This window comes from Delphinapterus leucas, chromosome 3, assembly GCF_059928025.1.
Source record: "Delphinapterus leucas isolate spDelLeu-1000000601 "Yukka" chromosome 3, BTC_Dleu_Yukka2, whole genome shotgun sequence".
Taxonomy (NCBI): Eukaryota; Metazoa; Chordata; class Mammalia; order Artiodactyla; family Monodontidae; genus Delphinapterus; species Delphinapterus leucas.
Window position 1 is genome coordinate 46,329,748 of NC_143131.1, and position 23,861 is coordinate 46,353,608.

At 38.2% G+C, this 23,861-nt stretch overlaps 1 long non-coding RNA gene across 1 annotated transcript in view; it reads left to right on the top strand.

The window, feature by feature from the left end:
* The window catches only part of LOC111186504 (uncharacterized), a 194,888-nt gene that overhangs the window by 32,396 nt on the left and 138,631 nt on the right, over window positions 1-23,861 (top strand). Inside the window, exon 1 of the long non-coding RNA XR_016392651.1 lies at window positions 1-11,681. This exon is cut by the window's left edge and continues 32,396 nt beyond it. This is a non-coding gene — a long non-coding RNA (uncharacterized LOC111186504). The remainder of the gene's footprint in view (window positions 11,682-23,861) is intronic.

A 23,861-nucleotide genomic window follows, 5' to 3' on the forward strand; every position in this document is an offset into this window, starting at 1 on the left:
TGTTTTGGGACCAATGCATAGAATAATATAAATTTCAGAGAGGTTTTGCTAACTCCATCATCAAACAGAAAGCTTTGCTCACTGGGGGGACTTTTAGAGGGAATACTGCCATTTTTTAAAAAAATTGATGAGTCTAGTGTATCAGAAATCTAAACTGGAAAAGAAACAGGTAAAGCCTACCTAATGTAAAGTTGTAATAAGTAATTAGATGCATCACTGCATATTCCTCCAAGATACTTACTTCATTTTTCATCTAACTTTAAAAATCACAGGAAATTTTCATTGGGTGATTTATAATGTATTACATATATTTGTTTAATCGTTATTTCCTTGAAGTATTATGTTTTAAAGAGAAATTTGTTGCCTTAAAAAAAACTACAATGGTTTATTACATAATTTAATTCATGCTAACATGCTGACTTCATGTTGTGAAGCACAAAAACCATAGATCTTGTCTTCTTGGCAGTTCTTTCCAGGCAATATAATAGGCGTCTACTCTCTTCCCTTGTATGTTTGCCATGGACATCAGGAATGATTATTATATTAATCATAGTTAATTATTTAATTATATGTATTATGTTATATTGAAAAAAATTACTTTTTTTGTATGATCCCCTCTAAGGAAGTCAAAGAGATGGTTAACCATTTTAAAATTTGATTTTTTCTCCCCCATCTGACTAGAATATCAAGAAGAGATTATGAACCAGTCCAAAGAATAGAATCAAAAGTACTGGAGATTTGTACAAAAGTACAATTGATTGATGTACTGAATCATCAACTGTACTGATTCCAATAGTTACTGGTTTTGGCTACCCTGCCATTTATCTGAGGCAACCCTAGTGTATAACCCAAGAACCACAATAGAATAGTCTGTCCCACTGAAATATTGTACATCCAATACAGGATTTTAAGAATTAAAGAAAACCTGAAATGTTCTTGGTCCTCTAAATGGTATGTTAATGTAGGGGTGGATCCCCAGGCTAATCCTCAGTCTAAAGGCATAAACTCCTTTTGAAACTAGATCAAAATTTACATGGATCAAAGGAGCTTTGCCTTAAGACTCTTATGAGAAAGGAATCAGGAGGATGAGTCAAAAAGAAAAATATTGTAATTGTAAAATATTACTGAAGGCTTTGGGTAATGGAGTATTAGAGCTGGGAGGATCTTTGAAATAAGGGGACTAACTATCCAGGGCTCATCAAGAAATAAAGGGAGAAGACTCAAATCAATAGAATTAGAAATGAAAAAGGAGAAGTAACAACTGACACTGAAGAAATACAAAAGATCATGAGAGATTACTACAAGCAACACTGTGCCAATAAAATGGACAACCTGGAAGAAACGGACAAATCTTAGAAAAGAAAAACCTTCTGAGACTGATCCAGGAAGAAATAGAAAATATAAACAGACCAATCACAAGAACTGAAATTGAAACTGTGATTAAAAATCTTCCAACAAACAAAAGCCCAGGACCAGATGGCTTCACAGGCAAATTCTATCAAACATTTAGAGAAGAGCTAACACCTATTCTTCTCAAAGTCTTACAAAATATAGCAGAGGGAGGAACACTCCCAAACTCATTCTACAAGGCGAACATCACCCTGATACCAAAACCAGACATAGATGCCACAAAAAAAGAAAACTATAGGCCAATATCACTGATGAACATAGATGCAAAAATCCTCAACAAAATACTAGCAAACAGAATCCAACAGAACATTAAAAGGATCATACACCATGACCAAGTGGGTTTTATCCCAGGAATACAAGCATTCTTCAATATATGCAAATCAATCAGTGTGGTACACCATATTAAAAAATTGAAGGAGAAAAACCATATGATCATCGCAATAGGTGCAGAAAAAGCTTTCGACAAATTCAACACCCATTTATGATAAAAACCCTGCAGAAAGTAGGCATAGAGGGAACTTTTCTCAGCATAATAAAGGCCATATATGACAAACCCACAGTCAACATCGTTCTCAATGGTGAAAAACTGAAAGCATTTCCACTAAGATCAGGAACAAGACAAGGTTGCCCACTCTCACCACTATTATTCAACATAGCTTTGGAAGTTTTAGCCACAGCAACCAGAGAAGAAAAAGAAATAAAGGGAATCCAAATTGGAAAAGAAGAAGTAAAGCTGTCACTGTTTGCAGATGATATGATACTATACATAGAGAATCCTAAAGACACTACCAGAAGACTACTACAGCTAATCAGTGAATTTGGTAAAGTAGCAGGAGGCAAAATTAATGCACAGAAATCTCTTGCATTCCTATACACAAATGATGAACAATCTGAAAGAGAAATTAAGTAAACACTCCCATTTACCACTGAAACAAAAAGAATAAAATACCTAGGAATAAACCTACCTAAGGAGACAAAAGACCTGTATGCAGAAAACTATAAGGCACTGATGAAAGAAATTAAAGATGATACAAATAGATGGAGAGATATACCATGTTCTGGGATTGGAGGAATCAACCTTGTGAAAATGACTCTACTACCCAAAGCAATCTACAGATTCAGTGCAATCCCTATCAAACTACCACTGGCATTTTTCACAGAACTAGAACAAAAAATTTCACAATTTGTATGGAAACACAAAACCCCGAATAGCCAAAGCAATCTTGAGAAAGAAAAATGGAGCTGGAGGAATCAGGCGCCCTGACTTCAGAGTATACTACAAAGCTACAGTAATCAAGACAGTATGGTACTGACACAAAAACAGAAATATAGATCACTGGAACAGGATAGAAGCCCAGAGATAAACCCACGCACATATGGTCACCTTATCTTTGATAAAGGAGGCAAGAATACAATGGAGAAAAGACAGCCTCTTCAATAAGTGGTGCTGGGAAAACTGGACAGGTACATGTAAAAGAATGAAATTAGAACACTCCCTAACACCATACACACAAAAAAACTCAAAATGGATTAAAGACCTAAATATAAGGCCAGACACTATCAAACTCTTAGAGGAAAACATAGGCAGAACAGTCTATGACATAAATCGCAGCAAGATCCTTTTTGACCCACCTCCTAGAGAAATGGAAATAAAAACAAAAATAAACAAATGGGACCTAATGAAACTTAAAAGCTTTTGCACAGCAAAGGAAACCATAAAACAAGACGAAAAGACAAACCTCAGAATGGGAGAAAATATTTGCAAACAAAACAACTGACAAAGGATCTATCTCCAAAATGTACAAGCAGCTCATGCAGCTCAATATTGAAAAAACAAACAACCCGATCCACAACTGGACAGAAGACCTAAATCGACATTTCTCCAAAGAAGATATACAGATTGCCAACAAACACATGAAAGGATGCTCAACATCACTAATCATTAGAGAAATGCAAATCAAGACTACAATGAGGTATCACCTCACAGCAGTCAGAATGGTCATCATCAAAAACTCTACAAACAATAAATGCTGGAGAGGGTGTGGAGAAATGGGAACCCACTTGCAGTGTTGTTGGGAATGTAAATTGATACAGCCACTATGGAGAACAGTATGGAGGTGCCTCAAAAAACTAAAAATAGAACTACCATACGACCCAGCAATCCCACTACTGGGCATATTCCCTGAGTAAACCATAATTCAAAAAGAGTCATGTACCACAATGTTCACTGCAGCTCTGTTTACAATAGCCCAGAGATGGAAGCAACCTAAGTGTCCATCGACAGATGAATGGATAAAGAAGATGTGGCACATATATACAGTGGACTATTACTCAACCATAAAAAGAAATGAAATTGAGTTATTTGTAGTGAGGTGGATGGGCCTAGAGTCTGTCATACAGAGTGAAGTAAGTCAGAAAGAGAAAAACAAATACCCTATGCTAACACATATATACGGAATCTAAAAAAGAAGGCTTCCCTGGTGGCGCAGTGGTTGAGAATCTGCCTTCTAATGCAGGGAACACGAGTTCGAACCCTGGTTTGGGAGGATCCCACATGCCGTGGAGCGACTGGGCCCGTGAGCCACAACTGCTGAGCCTGCTCATCTGGAGCCTGTGCTCCGCAACAAGAGAGGCCGCGATAGTGACAGGCCCGTGCACCGCGATGAAGTGTGGCCCCTGCTTGCTGCCACTAGAGAAAGCCCTCGCACAGAAACGAAGACCCAACACAGCAAAAATAAATAAATTAATTAATAAACTTCTACCCCCAACATCTTCTTTAAAAAAAAAAAAAGAAAAAATATGGTTCTGAAGAACCTAGGGGCCGGACAGGAATAAAGACGCAGACATAGAGAATGGACTTGGGGACACAGGGAGGGGGAAGGGGAAGCTGAGACGAAGTGAGAGAGTCGCATGGACATATATACACTACCAAATATCAAATAGATAGCTAGTGGGAAGCAGCCGCATAGCACAGGGAGATCAACTCCGTGCTTTGTGTCCACCTAGAGGGGTGGGATAGGGAGGGTGGGAGGGAGACGCAAGAGGGAGGAGATGTGGGGATGTATGTATATGTATAGCTGATTCACTTTGTTATACACCAGAAACTAACACACCGTTGTAAAGCAATTATACTCCAATAAAGGTGTTTAAAAAATAATGGATATTTTATTATATTTATTTCTAGACACTTCATAGTTTGGCAGTTGATTGGAAGTAGTATATTTTTAAAAAGTGTATTTCAAATGACTTCAAATGACTTCCAATGGTTATATAGGGACGAAGGCAATTGATTTTGTATATTGATGCTTTTTATCCATCTAGCAAACTTGCTGAAACCGTTGTAAGTTCTAATAGTTTGTCTGAAATTTATCTTGTATATGTGTCACCTTTTCTTTATCCATTCTCTGTTCTTGAACAGTCTTTACTAAGATTTGTCTATTGTCTTTACAAGTATCTTTGTATCTCCTGACCTTCAAAAAATATATTCTGAGAATCTGTGATTAGCTTGTGAGTTTAATGCATGTAGTTCATTTATTGTGATTGCTAGTATATTTGGATTCACGTTTAAAAGCAGCATAAAATAGTAATTACTAGTATAGACTTTAGTGTATACTTTGTATCTTTCCACTCTGTCACTTACTAGTTTTAGCTGTTAATCAAATTATTTAACCTCCCTATGCTTCACTTTTCTCATCTGTAAAATAACAGTAATAATATCATAGGACTCTTGACTGAGTTACTCTGAAGAATAAAGGAATTGATATTTGTAAAACACTTAGAGTGGTGCCTGGCACATAAATGCCCTAATTGTTAGTTATTATTCATATTATCTTATTCATATTTTTAGGCTTTTTATTTGATCCTCCCTCCCTTCCAATATTTTACTGGATTAACTGAGTTTCCGTTATTCCATCCCTCCCTCCTACACATGTGACAATGATTTGGAAGTTTTCTGTTTCTTAGAAATAATCAATACCTTCTCTGAATATTTTAACTCTATCACCACTTTTGTATTTTATGTTATTTTTAAGAATTTTGCAATTGCTAAATTTTTGATCCCCCAAATTAGTTGTCATTTTATTTTTATGCATTCAAATGCATGCTTAGATTTATCAAAGTGTTTGCTAATGTCCTTGTTCATCTTTGTTCTAGGATCTCATTCCTTCTTTGTGTTAAATTTCCTTCTTTTAAACTTTAAAAATATTTTTAAATTTTTAAAATATTTTTTTCACAGAAGATCATTTAGTAATTAATGTCTCTTTTCCCTCCCTCCCTCCTTCCCTTCCTCCTTCCCTCCTTCCTTCCTTTCTTCCTTCCTTTATTTTTGGAAAATATCTTGATTTTCCCCCTCACCCTTAAATGCCAATTTAGCCGGGCGGACCATTCTAAGTTGCCAGTTATTTTCTCTCAGCACTTTGAAATATCACTTTGCCTGTGACTGTTCTTGGGAAGCCTGCCATCAGTCTAATTCTTGTTCCTTTTAAGGTTGTCTGCCTTTGATCTCAGGTTACTTTAAAAATCTATTTATCTTTGGTGTTCTGAAGTTTAATTGTGGGTGTGTCTAGGTGTGGATTTATATTTATTTCTTTTTACTGGTACTCAGTATATTTCCTAATCTGACAAATATTCCTTAAATTAGTTATAGAAAATTAACCACCCTTTTGTGCTTGAATAGTGCCATTTTCCAATGCTTTCTATCTTAAAGAACTCCTAATAGATGCACGTTGTGTTTTCTTACTTCTACTCTTAATCTTTCTTTTACATTTTGGGGAGTCACTGAAGCCCTAAGTTGACTTGATCTTAGGACAGTTTTGATTGTATCTACAAAGGTTTATGATTTTTTTTTCCAGTCCCAGGCACAAAATATGTGTTCAATAAATGGTATCTATCTATTATTATGTACATTCCTCAGTGTATTTTCAAGTACATAAAATTTTTCTTTTGTTTCCTTGCCTTCCTTCATGTCATTTATTTGATTTGGGGGAAAGGGAAGATAAAACTTGCCCCTTGTTTTCTATTTTTCAGCATTTTTAAATGTACTTATGTTACTTTTAAAAGAAAATGAAAGTTTAAAATAGAATTTTCAGGAGCTAGATGATTGGATTTTTAAAATTTCATGTCCAAGTGTTTCTAGATAATTATCTCTTTTGTTCCTCCATTGCTTTGTGTCAACCTTTCGCTAAGCTTGCAAAAACAAGATATGTTTGAAAGCCTTTCACTCTATTTCCTGCTTCTGAAGTGTGAATGCTTCAATTATTTGAAACTCTCTGAGGTCTCCTTCAGAGAGGGCTGTCAGAACATTGCAGTTTCACTAGTGAAAATCTCTCTTGGGCTCAGCACAAAGTTTGTGATTTAATGAGATATGCATTTCAAACAATGTAACAGCAACTTGGTAGGTATTTAAGAGCAAAACTTTGATAAAGGTTCTGTGTTCCTCTGGGGACCTTTGATTTTTCTGGTTGAAGTTAATTCCTAGGAGGGTGTTTATTATGAGACTGACACTTATTGCCTCAGACTTATAAATGAGTTTGCTCATCTTGCAGGAAAACGGGAGTTTCATCTCTCACTTTGCTTTCCTATTTGGAAGGAATATAGGACTTTCCAAAGCCAGGGGTAAACCACGTGCCTTCTTGGAACTCTTGGAATATCCTTTGAGATAATGGATTTGTATATCAATGGTCATAGCAAAGCATAGTGTGTAATCATGCCTATAAGCAGATAGACTAATGGTTGGGAGGCCTCTGAGAAGTTACCTGGTCCAACTAGATTTTACAGATGAGAAATCTACGATCCAGAGAGTTAACTGGGTTCCCTAAGACCACCAAGCAGATTACTGTTGGCTGGAGTACTCGTTCTCTTGACTCCTGGTCCAGCACTCGTTCCATGTTATAGAAGAGCCTGTGTTTTCTCGACATTATTTTGGAGAGTTCCTTTGCTTTGACTGGCTTCAAAGGAAAAATGAAATTCTTAATTTAAGCTTCTGCATTGCACAAGACAACATTTAAGACATAATATGATACAGATATCCCTTATTATCTGAACTCTCGTTCTCTAAACACAGGAACTGTATAGATTCAGAAAAACATTTTTGAGATGGGACTGGTATCCCTTGCTATGCATACTCCTCCCACTGGTATTAAAATGATGAAAACCAAATACTGTAGATTCACTCAGTAGCTGAACTTACTTTTCTAATTCTTCCTCATGCACCAAGTAGATTTAAAAATAGGGTTACTTTGATTTGCAATAGGATGAATATAGGAAGATTATGTATTTCAACAATTAAAGAATCTCTGAATTTTAAGGAATACCAAAGATCATCTAGCTCAAGCACATATTTTTTTCTGAAGAAGGCATTTAACTGTTACATTTGACCCAATTTACTTTCTCAGTTGTAAGGGACCGGGGACCAGCATCTGGAAGCTCTAAGGTAGTTGACCATTGATGTACACAGAGGCTGACTTGAATGGCCTACTTCTGTCAATGACCGCTTCTAGTGACATTGTTCTCAGTAGTATCACCTAAAAATATTATAGCATCAAATCAAAGATCATTTTTAGTCCTTATGGGAATTGTTGATCCTTATTTCTACTGTCTTGACTTCTATGATACCCACACTATTTGGTTCTCCTTGAAACTGTCTGATGGTTTCTCCTCTGTTTCACTTGTAGAATCTTCTGCCTTCCTTCACCTCTTGAATGTTAGTCTGTTTAGCTGTCAGGGTTCTGTTCTCATCTGGGTTCTTCTCACTCTATGTAATGCTCCTATGTGCATACAAAATACTTCATGTACATTTGATCCATTAGACAAGCAAACAGGTGATTCCATTTATTCTTAACATTTTTATTACCACCTATATGCTGATAGCTCCAAATTCTGTATAATTTTGATGATCCGGACTCTCACACACACATATATATCAACATGTTAGAGCTCCATGTATATGTTACCTAGACACTTCTAACTCAATACGCAAAATGAACTCATCTTCGGTATCCTCTATCTCAGTTGTAGGACCCACCCATTTCCCCAAGTTAGAAACTAATCATCCTTTTTCTTCTGCTCTCTTACCAACTCCAATCCAACCTACAGTAAGTCCCCTACATGCAAACACAAACAAGTCCCGTTCTGAAAGTGCGTTCGTAAGTCCAACAAAGTTAGCCTAGGTACCCAACTAACACAACTGGCTGTATAGTACTGTACTGTAATAGGTTTATAACACTTTGCACACAAATAATATATAAAAACAAACACAAAAAGTAAAGCATTTTAAATCTTACAGTACAGTACCGTGAAAAGTACAGTACAACAGCTGGCATACAAGGGGTAGCATCGAGTGAACAGGCAAGAAGAGGTACTGACCGGAGGAGGGAGAGGAGGCGGGACATGGTAGAGCTAAAGGATCATCAGCAATAGGAGATGGAGGGCAAACTGCAACTTCACTCATGCCTGACGTTGTTGGCACAGGTTCGGGTTCCTTGCTGGAATCAATTCTATCTACCCTCTTGAAAAAACGGTCCAGTGATGTCTGGGTAGTAGCTCTTTTTTTCTCGTCATAGATGACACGGTAGCACTGGATTGCATTCTGAATGGCTGCTGCAACCTTCGTGTACCATTCTGTGTTCAGGTCCTGTGCCTCAAAAACTAACAGTGCCCCCTCAAATAAAGAAATCCCCTTGCCATTTCCTGTGTCGTGAATCTCTTTGGTTCTTCAGTTACTTCCTCTTGTCGCTCCACTCTCTCAATTATTTTCACTTTTGTTTTCATCGTTATCTCTTGGCACTTCTTAGCAGTACCAGCTACATCACCGCTGCTTTTACGCTTCTTTCAGACATCCTGGGCTTGCAATAAAGATACTGTACTACTGTACTCTATATGGTACTGTCCAGTAAAGCACACAAAAACACAACTACTTATAGAGGATGCACGCACGTGACAATGTACACCAGATACTTGAACTAACTTACGTGATTGGACACATGAACACACATTTGCATCTTTGAAAGTTCACAACTTGAAGGTTCGTATGTAGGGGACTTAACTGTATTACAAAATTCTGTCAATGCTTTCTTCTAAGAAGTTCTTGCATTCATTTTGTTCTCCATCCTTATTATCAGCTCTGGTGAGATTTTCATCATTTCTTTTTGTGGTTACTTCAAGAGCCTCCTAACCTGCATCTTTGCTTTTGGATATGGTCTTTCAAATCCCATTCTCTGTACAGATACCACAATATCAGTATCTGAAACATACATCTGATTCTATTCTTTTTTTTTCTATTTTCAACAACTCTCCAATTTCCAGTGGATAAAATAAATCCAAGGTCCTTACCATGTCCCACCAGACCTTTCTTATGAACCTCTTAAGCTTTATCTTACAACACTGTCTCTCACTTCATGCTTTAGCTGCATGTTATTGCTTGTATCTCTCATCCAGAAACCATGCTACTCTTCACTTTCAGGCCTTTATTAATGCCACCTTTTCCTTCTCCTCCTCTCTTCTACCTGTTCCTACTTATTTTTTATGAATCAGCCCTAGAAGCCTTCTACGAAGCCACCATGAAGGCTTTAATGATTTCCTTAGTTGAATTATGTGCTTCTGCATACTCACAGTCACTGTTACTTCACTTATGACATTGTTTTATGACGGCCTGTTTACATATCTGTCTCCCCTACGATACAGGAGTCTTTAAGTATGTATACTGTGTCCTTTTTATTTCTACTCCCAAGACCTGGACTAATGCTTGAAACATAGCAGACCCTCAATAAATATCTGTAGGATGAATGCTAGTGAGAGAGGAAGGCTTTTGTTAGCCTTCATCCTATAAATCCAGAAGACTCCAACCTGGCAGCAGTAGAGGTTGGGTGGTTTATTTTGGGAGCTTTATTGCTGGCTTGATCTGTGATCTCTCAGATTTATGGACTGTGGAGCAAGGCAAATGTGGAGAGGGATAAGCCCTTTGGTACGTTCTTGTTTACCCTGGTAAGAACACAATTCTGTTCATTCAGCTGCATAAATATTTCTGAAATGTGTTCACTATTTTAAATCCAGACTACCACATTGCTTGCCCTGGTGCCTGAGCAGACCCTCCATAACTGGTATCTTTGCCTTAAGTCTTGTCTCTTCTAATTCTTCTCCCACATATACTGTAACCTCAGTAATCTTTCTCAGATGCTAAAATTCTTTATTGGGTTTCAAAGCTCTTAGACAAAAGTCCAAACTCCCTAATGCAGCGTATAATAATTGCATTTTATGATCTGACCCTTGCTTATTTCTCCAACCCATGGCTCACCATGCTGTCCTGGCTCATCTGGGCTCCTGTCAGACTGAATGGTTTTTGGTTCATTTGACCTGCTTTATTTCACTTATTTCTGGGTCTTTGGATTTTCCTTGGGATACTCATACTTTTTACTCCCATCCTCGTTACCAAGTTAACACTTAACTCATCATTCAGGTCATAGCTTAGGTGTTAGCTTCCTCCAGAAAATCTTCCTTGATGTCTGAATCCAGGTTAGGAATCTTTTCCCTCTCCTTCTCTACCAGTTTTTCTGCCCATAGTCTCTTGCAACACTCCTGAACTTCCCTCTTATATAATATCATGCGGCCATAATTGCCTTTCTTATTGTCTTGGTGACCTACTAAACTAAGTCCTGAGAAGGCAGAAACCAGCACCTAGTACAGGAACTTGCACAAATTGGTGCTGAATATTTATTGAATGAATGAATGTATGTGTGATATAAAGCCATTTTATTTTTTTATTAAAGCATACTTGATTTACAATATTGTGTTGGTTTCAGGTGTACAGCAGAGAGATTCAGTTACACATATGTATATATATTCTTCTTCAGATTCTCTTCCCTTATAGGTTATTACAAAATACTGAGTATAGTTCCCTGTGCTATAGAGTAGGTCCTTGTTGGTTATCTATTTTATATATAGTAGTGTGTATATGTTAATCCAAACCTCCTATATAAAGTCATTTTATATTGTTCACTGGATTTCATCTTGCCATGCTGTTGAGAAATTATAGGATAATAACAACTGGAACTCTGGAGTTAATTTTTTTTTTTTTAACTAGCTGCATATGAGACTGTTTCTGACAGTCCTGTGTTTGTTGTTTTCTTCAGGTGTACAATGAGAAACCTGGGTTTTGTGACATCTGAGTCTTTTCCCAACTTAGTGAGTCTGTCTGGATCTCTGACTAACCATAAGCATGAAGGCTCTTATCAAAATAAACCACTAATAAGGGGAATCTGGTGACTGATGGAGATAAGGTAGGTAATCTCATTTATACTTCTGTATGGTGGGAAGTCCCTTCTCTCTACCAAAGGGAGTGGGTGCCTCTTAAGTCACTGGCAGTGGTCTAATATGTCAAAAATAGCTTTCTGGAACCATCATGGATTTGGTCTGGTTTCATGACCAGAAGGTGGGCTCAGGAAGATGAGGTGTTAAGTATTGTTGAAGAGCATTTTATCTTCTTGGGAGGTGTAGGGCTGAAATTTATAAGTGACTCAGCAAGGCTGCCCTATTTTTAGGCCTAAAGGTTAGCGTGCAACACTTCAGAGAGTGGGCGACTGGGAGGAAGTGTTACCAGCTCAACTGAGTCTTGTTTTATTTATAAATACTGTGTTGATTAATTTTAAATTGGTTATATTTAATTTGGGACCTGAAATAGATCAGACCCCCTTCTTAGTTCCCTCTTGAGTCAAAAGACACCAAAATAAGAATTTACATATGCATTACCAAATAGTGGGTGTGCTGTGTTTGTGGCTTTATTTGTTGAATTGGGTACTAATGGAATACGTAGAAAAATATACCTTTCCTTTCTTGCAAATGAGTCAAACGTCCAAGGATTTGTCCCTTAAGAAACTCATTTTATCTCCTATTTCTCCTGTAGAGAAATAATCCTTAACTGTAGCTTGACCAGTTATTTCTCATGTGTGAAATTGGGCATTAGAAGGTCTGGGGAGGGAGATAATGACTCAATCTGGATGAATCACTACCACTCGTGTAAATTGAGGAGTGTGGGTTTCATGACCTCATATACTCTGAGTCCAGAAGGTCTGTGAGGGTGAAAATTTGCCTCCAGATAAATTCTAATGAGGTGAGTTTGGCGAATGATCAAGTCATAAACAAACTTTCTTCCTAATTCATACTTTGTTTGGGTCAGTAGTATTAACTGTGACAGATGAATATTATTACTGGTATATTGCATTTAGACAACCGGAGTTTGGTCAAAAGAAACCTTGACTTAGAGTGACAAGAACTGGCCTCTGCCTCAAGTTGTGTGATTCTGGGCAATCAGTTAAAATATTTGAGCCTCAATTCCTCATCTTTAAAATGAAACTAATTTGAACATGACACAGAGGTCAGGAAAAATATCACGTGTTGATGGAAATTTTTTGGTGTAATTGGCTAAACTAGGAAACTCAAAGGTGTTGTAACGTGTGTTATGGTTAAATCTAGTCAACAAACTATACCCCCAAATTTACGTACATGTACACACACATGCTTTCTAGTTTTTTTCAGGTTCTATTTCCCATGTACTTTCATGATGGATTAGTATACACTTCACCCAACATCCAGGTGGCAATTGACAAATTCATAAGTTTAGTTTCTTTTTAATGTACATAACTGCCACATCCATGTGGGAGGATGAACTAAGATTTACTGTGCATCTATTCTAGGTTAGATGAAAACTCAGTGTGGTACATAAATTACCTTCAAATCAATATCCGGAGGCAGGCATTACTCTGTTTCAGCCAGGATAATAATTATGAGGGAAATAAAGGGTGAAAGTTCAGATCCTGGAGTCAGGTTTCAGTTTCCAGACCTGAATAGCATGTAAATGCATATGAGAGTTTTAATGTCATTTCAGAATTTTGTATCGCACATTTATTTATTCTTCTACTCTGTCCCTGCTCCTGTCTCCAGAGGCCACTCGTGTTATCAGTTGTTTTATGTATTCTTCCAGGGATTCACAAGAATAGATATAGCACACTCATGTACACAAGCAATATCTCCTTTTATTATTTTTCTCTTAAATAATAGTGTACTTTCTAGTTGTTCCACTCCCTAATTTTTTTTGCTTCACAGTGTACCTTGAAGATGATTCCATATTAAGTATATAAAGAGCTTCCTCATTCATTTTGAAGACTGTATAGTATTCTGTTGTATGGATGTGTATGTGTGTGTGTGTGTGTGTGTGTATGCATGTTATTTCTAGTTGTTTTCTCTTACAAATAATGCAGCAAAGAATAACTTATACATGTTATTTCAAATTTGTAAGATATATTTATAGGATAAATTTCTGAAAGAGGAATTGCTGTGTGTAGGTGATAATGCATTTGAAGTTTGTATAGATATAGCCAAGTTTCTTATAATAGGGTCATGCTGATTTACACTTTGGCTAGTCATATGTAAGTGTGCCTGTTTCTATACACCATCACCAATGGGATACATTATCCAAATTTTTTCCCTCATCTTATAAGTAGAAAATTATATGTCAGTGCAATTCTAATTTGTATTTCTTATTGTAAGAGAAGGAGGAACTTTTCATGTGTTTAATAATCATTTGATTATTTTTTGACTGCCCAAAGGAATGTTTCTTTATATTTGAACTCCTTTTAACTGGGATAAGACTCATGTGGACTTTGCTGGGTCAGTATTCCCAAAATGATGTGCCATATCAATATTTAATTTTTGAAAGGCTTCCTTATTTTTAGAAATGTTTTCTTGAATTTTTAAAACAAATTTATCATGTTTAATTTCCAGATTTCTTCTTTGGGCATTCCAATTATGTATACGTTGAATCCCCTTTATCTATCTTTCTTGTCATTTTCTCTCAAATTTTAAACTATTATGATTTACTTTTTATTTTTCTTGTTTCACATCAGTATCTACTTCTGTCCTTGTGTTTTTAATGCTATTTTTTCTGTCATATTTCTTCCAATTTTATCTTCATTTTAATATTTTGTTTCTTCTTTTCTGAGCCCTTCAGTTCATGTTTTGTTTCCTTTAGTGTCAGCATCTCATCCTGAAACACATATATTTTTGTTTAGTCTTTTTTATAAGGATGATTAATTAATTAACTCTGGGGAACAATTCCTGATGGAATATTTTGTGATAATTTTTATCTGTCCTGTGATTTTTTTTCTGGTGGCTCTTCTTTATTTGACTTTTGTTTCATATTTTTCTTTCTCCATTCCTGTAGGATTTTTGTATAGATACTGTGCTGGTCTTCTATGTTCACTATTCATTTATAAAGGAAGTAAAGTTTTTCTGGGTCAGGTATTGACAGAAAATTCACGTGGAATTGGCACTATATTCCAGGCTACCTGGGACTTCCTAACGATCCGTGAACTTGTGGGGAGTTTATATAGGAATTACTTTTCCCAGCCTTGGCATTGTTTATGATGTGAGTTCTCTCTTCTGCTTTGTTGGTACAGAGACAGCTTCCTGAAAATATTGCTTGTTTGTGTGATCATTTTTTTAGCTCCACCCTTATTTACCTCTTCCCCCAGTGTGTATAACACCATCCTGCTGTTAAAAACAAAGGCTTTAGCAATCAGGACACAGGTTATATTCCTCTCTTTTAAAAAACTGTTTTTACTATTTTTTTTTTTTTCCTGAGACCTACTGCCATGATTTCCTCTACCTGATTCTTCCTTCATGTGCCCTTGCTTTATTCCCATGTGTGAACAGCCCCCAAACCTATCCTGTACTTTTAGAGATTTTTATCTGTTTCCATTTTTACCAAAAATGGAAGTTTAATTTTGATTTTTAGTTCTCATTCTGTGGAATAGAAGAAGGAAATGCCCACTTCGCTCTGCCATCATTAGATTGGGTATCCTTTGCATTATCCTTTGGGATTTTTAAAACTTTTCAAAAAAACTAGGCATGATTCTTGATATTTCAGCCCTTATTAATCAGTTTATTTTGATTTAGCCCAAGATGTCCAGTTGCTTAACAGACTTCCTCAGAGGAATTCCACCAATACTTCAAATTTACAATGTTTAGAGATAAATTCAACCTCTTTTTTCACAATACTGATTTTTCTGGAATTATTAAACCTCCCCATCAGCAGCCTTCAAACACTACCACTGTGCTTTACTTACTTATGTGTTCTTCATCCCATACCTGTATAATTGGTCACCAACTTCTGTAACAACTGCAACAGTAATTATACCCTGCTATGTAGGAGACAGTGTGATGGGTAATGGGTAGTAATGCCCTTGGACTTGAGTTAAAGGTGTTTCTGCCTTGGAGCCCTTAAGCTTTTGAGAACCCTGCATGTCCTAGATCCACATCCAGAATGATTTTAAAATTCACAGGCATCTCTTTCACTTAGGGTCTGGAGCTCAGCACCTGTACAAATGTTCTTGTGGCCCAAATAAATGCTTTTCCACATCTCTTAACCTATTTCCTTGAAAGAAAAAGTACTCCAAAGCCACAAAAACTGGTGGATTCTGCCACTGCTGTGTTGAATATGGACACTCCTTCAAAGTAGGAAGGATGCCAACGCAGGGGACACGAGTTCGAGCCCTGGGGAAGATCCCACATGCCGCAGAGCAACTAAGCCCGTGTGCCACAACTACTGAGCCTGCATGCCACAATTACTGAAGCCTGAACACCTAGAGCCCGTGCTCTGCAACAAGAGAAGCCACCACAATGAGAAGCCTGCACACCACAACAAAGAGTAGCCCCTGCTCACGGCAACTGGAGAAAGCCTGTGTGCAGCAATGAAGACCCAACGCAGCAAAAATAAATTAATTAATTAAAAAAAAAAACCTATAAAAAGGGCCAACCTTGCTTCTTGCCAGAGAGGCACTATACTAATTTAATTACTAAGCACCTGGAGTCAGAATACCAGAGCTCAAACCCTGACACCACCACTTAGCAGCTGTGTGACCCTGAGCAAGGTTCCTGACCTTTCTATGCCTCCTCTGTAAAATGGGGATAATAACAGCACCATCATTGGGTTAGGTTAATTAATGAGATAAAACATATAAAAGACTTGCCCAGGGCATGAGCACAGGAAGCCCTCAATAAATATTATTTCCAGAGAAAAATGCCCCAAAGCCAAGGAGCAATATACCTGAGGATTCTTGTAAAAGGTTATCATTACACCCAAAATTCTAACACATTTGGTCTCTGGACTTGTGCATACTATAGATAATAGTAGTAATAAAAAAAATAATAATTCATGCTACTCTTATAGGTCTAGCTGTAGCATGGTGAAGCCAGTTCTTTACATTAGCAACTAAGTGGAGGTTGAGCACTAAATTTCAAATAGTCTTATTTTTATAAAAATACTTCATAAGAATAAATTAAAAATTTTCAAAATTAAAGTCTTTATTAAACTAATAACTTAAATTTTTGATATTCATTTACTGTAACATGTGTTTTATCTCATAATTTTGAATATTTAAAAAGTGAAATAACTATTTTTGAAGATATATATTAAAAATACTTTATTTATATTTGTTTTCATATGTAATTTTGACAAAAATACATTCACATTTTGGAAATTATGTTTATATTTTTAATCCTTTCTATTAGTTGATGTCAATAGAACATACATTATGTAAAAAAATCTTGATTAAGCAACATAATTAGTGAGCCTGTTGAAATAAAGGCAAGAAAAATAAATCTATTAAAAATAGGTACTAGTTTATGAATTGTACATATTTTTACTTCATTACTCATCAAAACATTGTTGATCCATCAACAGAATACTTAGATATGTACAATAGTAAGTAAATTTAGTTGTCTTTTTAAATTTTGCTGACTTTCAGTCATATAAAAACATAACTTGCAGGACTTCCCTGGTGGTGCAGTGGTTAAGAATCCACTGCCAATGCAGGGATCATGGGTTCAAGCCCTGATCCGGGAAGATCCCACATGTCGTGGATCAGCTAAGCCTGTGTGCCACAACTGAGCCTGCACTCTAGAGCCCGGGAGCCACAACCACTGAGCCCGCGAGCCACAACTTCTGAGCCCGTGAGCCACAACTACTGAAGCCCACGTGCCTAGAGCCCATTCTCTGCAGCAAGAGAAGCCCGCACACTACAGCGCAGAGAACGAAGAGCAGCCCCCGCTCGCCACAACTAGAAGAAAGCCCACACGCAGCAACGAAGACCCAACGCAGCCAAAAAAAAAAAAAAAAAAAAAAAAAATGTGTGTGGTTTTGCAGTCACAGTGTGAACGAAACTTTTTTTCCTGCGTGCCCATCATTAAATGAAATAAGTGTATTGGCAAAAGCCAGAGGAATCTTAAGAAATTTGAGCAGTTGTCATTCCCAGGAATAGAAAAACAAAACACTGGCTGTTAGAAAATAAAGGGTTTTTTTTTTTTTTTTTTTTTTTTTTGCGGTATGCGGGCCTCTCACTGCTGTGGCCTCTCCCACCGCGGAGCACAGGCTCTGGACGCGCAGGCTCAGTGGCCATGGCTCACGGGCCCAGCCGCTCCGCGGCATGTGGGATCTTCCCGGACCGGGGCACGAACTCGTGTTCCCTGCATCGGCAGGCAGACCCTCAACCACTGCGCCACCAGGGAAGCCGAGAAAGTAGAGTTTTGAAAAATCCTTTTAAGAGTGAATCTGTTTTCTGTTGAATATATATATTAGAAATATTAGTCTGGAGCCTGCTGTGTGGAAAAGAAAGCTTTGAAAATGTTACAGACTGTGTTCCGTTGCTCAGAAAATAAGAAGAAAATGTCATTTTTCCACGTCTTAAAACAGCCTCATACTATTTCTTGATTATTTTCCTCACTCCATGAGTGAAGGTCAAAGATTAACTCAAAAATATTTCAAAATATTATAGGTTAAGGTTGGAGAAAAAATTGCTATTGAATCTTTAAGAAAGGTATCATTTGGATGTAAATTTTTAGGGGAATGAAAAATAAAAACCAGAGAGTGGACTATAGCATAATACTAGCTATTCTTGATCAGAAAGGACAGCAGATTAAATGCATGGCTATTTACTTTAATTTTTAAAAACTGTATCCAGGAGGTCTATATTATTTGCAAGAACTGTAAAAAATAATTCAGCTTGGGGACTTCCCTGGTGGCGCAATGGTTGAGAATCTGCCTGCTAATGCAGGGGACACGGGTTCGAGCTCTGGTCTGGGAAGATCCCACATGCCACGGAGCAACTAGGCCTGTGAGCCGCAACTACTGAGCCTGCACGTCTGGATCCTGTGCTCCGCAACAAGAGAGGCCGCGATAGTGAGAGGCCCGTGCACCGCGATGAAGAGTGGCCCCCGCTCGCCGCAGCTAGAGAAAGCCCTTGCACAGAAACGAAGACCCAACACAGCCAAAAATAAATAAATAAACAAATGTGGAGTTTTAAAAAAAAATCGTTAAAGAAATAATTAAGCTTGCTGAAATGACTTGTTTCATTTGCTGCTTCGTATAGTGTTCAACTCACTAATTATGTGCTTAAAGATATATTTCCAGCTACCTAGAGCAGAAATGTTACTAAGGGGGACCAACTAAGAATTGTTAACTGACAAGTAGCTATAAGTAGGTACCTCGAATAGATGCTGTTTGAAAAGGCCCTCATGGGGGTTGAGGAGGGGAGGAGAGCAAGATTTTGATTTGGACTACTTTGTAGTTTTTAATTGAAAAGGTATTCCCTAATTAGTAGAATTACTACAGATATATACAAGAGAGTCTACATAGTTCTCATTTATTCCCCTTTTCTTTGACTTACTGCCTCAAAATTTTAGAAAGAAAGAAGATTTGAGAGTTGTTCAGTGAACTGAAAAAAAAAAAAAAGAATAAACAGCTGAATAGAGGTCTTGCTTGATCCAATGAAGAGGAAAGATTTCGTACAGGGAGTAAATAAGCTGGCAGCCTAAATAATGTACTAGGAACTTTTAGTTGGAAGTCCCCAACCTGATTATTCAACTGCTGGAGACTTATGCCTCCAAGTTAATTTTGGTTTTGGTGATCACTCTTAGTAATAGCCAAAAACTAGAAAGGAAAGATACACTCACCTTATAGAATTTAGAGGGTTTTTGTGTGTGTGTGTGTGTTTAATGTTTATTTTAGTCCATAAAATTATTTACTTTGGTGGAATACACTATTTCTAAAGCAATTTATTTCTAATAGAAAACTTGAAATTTATGCGTGACCATTTTTTCCAAGCCCCGGTCACCATGAGAAAGGAAGGCTCAACTTATAACCACAGAGTTATTTTATGTCAGCTCCTACCCACTAATTATTTTACCTGGATCCCTATCTCCCCTCCCCATCTTTAGTGACTGGCTTCTGCTCTCCCCTCCTACTATCAGGAGGGAAGCAACCAGAAGTCCTCTCTTGTCCTGAACCCACCTGACCTAGGACTTCGATAATGATGTTACCCAGCTTCACTTTTCAACCCACATCCTGACTCAGTTTTGGTTTTTGCTGACTCTCCTTCTAGCTTAGACTTTTTATTTAAAGACCTTCCCTCAGATTTTGCTTCTGACCTCACCACCTTGGGTGACCTGCTAAACTCAATGTAAAATTCCCAAGCAGTGCTTATGGCTTGGACTTCACTACTTCCCATACCAAGCTTGGTTATAATAATCCTACATACACTTGACCAAAAAGAAATATATAAATTATCAGAAAAACCCTGTGTCAAAGCAGCTTGGGTCTGTGAGTCCTTCAAATACTAAAGAGCCATCAATTAGACAAGTTAAGCTTCTTTGGCAAATCGAATCACAATATCCCTATTTAGGAAGAAACTACCACTTAATCTATTCAATGCATTCACAGATATGTATTGTGTGTGGACTGTGTGTTATGCATTATTCCTGATATTGGGTATATGGCTGTGAATAACACGATCAAAAGTTCTGCCTACATGAAATCCACCTTGTAGTGGGTGGAGAATAGAATCAGCACTTTTCTGTGTCCTCACTCAGTAATGCTGGCCTTTACCAACAGGGTGGGGTTAGGGAAGGCAGACTTCCCATAAAAGAGGTCATTACCATTAATTGTTTTTAAGGTGTCTGTCCCTAGTGTTCACTAGCCTGTCACCCCCAATCTGGCAACTCAAGAAACATTATTTTCCCTCTTCTTTTAAAAATATTCTATCATAAAACCTTTCTGTATCTTGGTTATCCAAAGTTATAACTTGTCAATTAAAGAAGCAACTCAAAAATGAAGCTGGGAAGGAGTCCTCCTCGTCCAGTCTTTGGTCAAATTCTGCCTTGATTTTCCGTGAAGAGAGTCATCCAGTAGTCAGTAAAATTGGATTGATCCCAAAGCAGCATTGAACGTTTGTGTTTGATGATTCAGAAGAATTAGTAAGGTGAAATTCCTGAAGGGCACATCTTAACGATGGCCCTGATAAAGCACATGGAACTGGTTAGTGGACATTTCACTCACTAGAATGGCAGAAAAAAATAGCATGTTAGGGCATCACTAGAGAAGATCAAAATTCCTACATAAGGTCATTCAGTTTCTTTTATAGTCTCTGTCTGCTAATTTTTTTTTTTTTTTTGCGGTACGCGGGCCCCTCACCGCTGCGACCTCTCCCGTTGCGGAGCACAGGCTCCGGACGCGCAGGCTCAGCGGCCATGGCTCATGGGCCCAGCCGCTCCGCGGCACGTGGGATCCTCCCGGACCGGGGCACGAACCTGCGCCCCCTGCATCGGCAGGCGGACCCTCAACCACCGCACCACCAGGGAAGCCCCTCTGTTTGCTATTTTTCTATAAACTTACTTATATCCTTGGCAGAAAAAATAAATATGTTTATTTTTATTCAATCTCCTAAAATCAGTACGAACTCGCCTAAAGTTGGTTCTGTTCATAAATTGTGGTAAAAGTCCAATATATTTTCTGTAGCCATACTTCTCTTTTACTGTTTGACTGGAAAGATTCTCTCTTATGTTTGAAGAATTCATCTCCCACCCTTGGTGCTCTAGCTGACTGCTGTGGCCTGCTCTGAAGTTGACCTCACGGTTAGCAATGCATTCTGAGGCGAGTGAGTCACTTCATTGGCAATAGTCATGCAACTGTGAAACCTCTGTGGGGTTTCCCTGGCCATCTTTGCCAATTCAAAATGCCAGAGACACTGCGATGCTGACTTCAGTCCTCACACCCGAATAAGCGGAGGCTGGATGCTTATAGCCGGACAGGGCTTCTGTGCATATTTATGCAAGGGAGGGGTAGGGTCTCTTCCACATGCAGATTTTTAAAGAGGCCTGGTGCTGCCCCTTCCCTGTCTTCACTATCTTGAGCATTTCTCAAATAGAGAATGGGACAGAGTGGAGCAAGTCTGAAGACCCACCAACATTCCCTGGAGATCTAAGCTATAAACCTGGTACATTGATTTCCATCTCTCTCTCTCTCTCTCTCTCTCTCTCTCTCTCTTTTTCTTAAACACCTTAAGAAATAAGACAAACCCCCATCAGTCAGAAAAAGCCCCACCCTTAAAAATCACTGCCATAGATCCTGAGCTCCTTGAGAGTTGGCATCCTGTTATTCATTGCTGTATAATAGTGCCTCGCACTTAGTAGGTGCTTGATCAGTGTTTATCGATCTAATGGATAAATGAGAAACATTTGGTATGTTGCAGTTTTGAATGAGTACGTGCCAGATCTGAGCTAAAAGAACGTGGTTGCTTTGCCATTCACACTGCTAGGCTTGGTTTGGGATTTTGTGTCATCTACAGGACAGTTTCTGCTGAAGAAAAACTTCCTAGCAGAGCCAGGCTTCTGTTACAACTGAGGTCATACTTCTGTGTCTAGACCTTTTATATGCCAAAGGAGAGTGCTTCCTTTACATGTCTGAGCTATAAAGCTCACCATCCCGTCTCCAAACTGTTGTAAACGCTTTTAAGAGCATAGTATGGAATGGTCCCAAAGAGGGCAAGGGGTACTTTGTGTTTGCTTGGAAATTGTAATACCAGTTTTCCAAGATAAACAAGAGATACACAAATTCTCTGTCGCTGAAAATGTTTCCACTTATTCTTTAAAGAGATATATCTGGAGTAACCCATAAGAAATAAGAGAGATTTGTGAAGAACAGTTTGGGAATAAAGGTGAGGATTGCCTTCCAGTGCAGAAGTGTATGAGGCAGTCTTCACTTTTGAGCCATAGAGTGCCTTATGCTGAAATTCAGCAGCCATGCTGAAAGTCAGTCAGTTTGGGCTTCCCTGGTGGCACAGTGGTTGGGAGTCTGCCTGCCGATGCGGGGGACGCAGGTTCGTGTCCCGGTCCGGGAGGATCCCGCGTGCTGCGGAGCGACTGGGCCCGTGAGCCATGGCCGTTGGGCCTGTGCGTCCGGAGCCTGTGCTCCGCAGTGGGAGAGGCCACAGCAGTGAGAGGCCCACGTACCGCCAAAAAAAAAAAATCAGTCAGTTGCATATGGAAATACACTTTTTCCAAGACAGTCTAATACTTCTCCCAAATTGACTCTAGAAGTGACATAGACTTCTGTTACTTCCCTTTAAACTTCTCCTTGGTTTACATCCAACTTATAGCTCTGCTTCTCAAAATGAGTGTGTTTGTGCTATTAGAAACCCATTAACTACAGAGACAACTGGGGAGACCCACTCTAGTGATAATTCTTCCATGATATGTGATGTTGCTGCTCAATTGAAAGGGACCCTGGAGGTGGACGTGTGAGGTGGGCTCGGGACCTGGTGAGTATCATGCTGTGAGCTGTCACTTCCCTGCAGCTTCAGTATGGAGAACTCTAAAGCACTGTGAATATTCTCTATGGAGAAATTTTAAAATCAGTAACCATAGAGGCCATTTAAAAATCCATGGTCTCTTTTCACTAATAGGAAAGTCAATAGATTGTTTAAGAGGTTGATCAATCCAACATTTTATTTGGTGTGAATTTTTTCTGTTTTTTTGGCACAGATAACAGTGTATTTTGGTCAACTCTTAGGAAAAGCAGAAAATCATGGAATCACATTTTGCTTTGCTGTTCAGGATTCATTTCCTGACACATCTGTTTTCTGAGACCAAGGTACGATCTCTTACACCCTGGGTTAAGCTTCATTTGAAGGCAGGTATTTATTCTCCTTTTGCTAGGAGGACCTTGTGTGATTTCTCAGCCACCCAGAAAAACAGTGGTTATGGCAGAAAATAGAATTTTTGACCCTATTTGTTTTCTTTAACTCTTGTAAGACAAAATGTGCTTCCTGGACGCAGATTTCATTTGTGTCCAATGAGTCAATACAATAGGCTTTCTTACTTACATTTTGAGAGAAACTAATTCTTAGGCCAATGTTTAAAAGTACAATCACCACTAGAGATGGTTATAATTCTAATCTTTCCAATATTGTAGATGTAAATAGTTACAGGTTTGTTCTCTCTGTCTCTCTCATTAAGCGTTCTCTCAGTGCTAGGTACTAGTCTGTGAGCCCTACATTAATTAATGCATTTAATCCTCACAACAATCTTTGAGGTTGGTATTCTAAATTTCCTCTTTGTACATATAAGAAAAC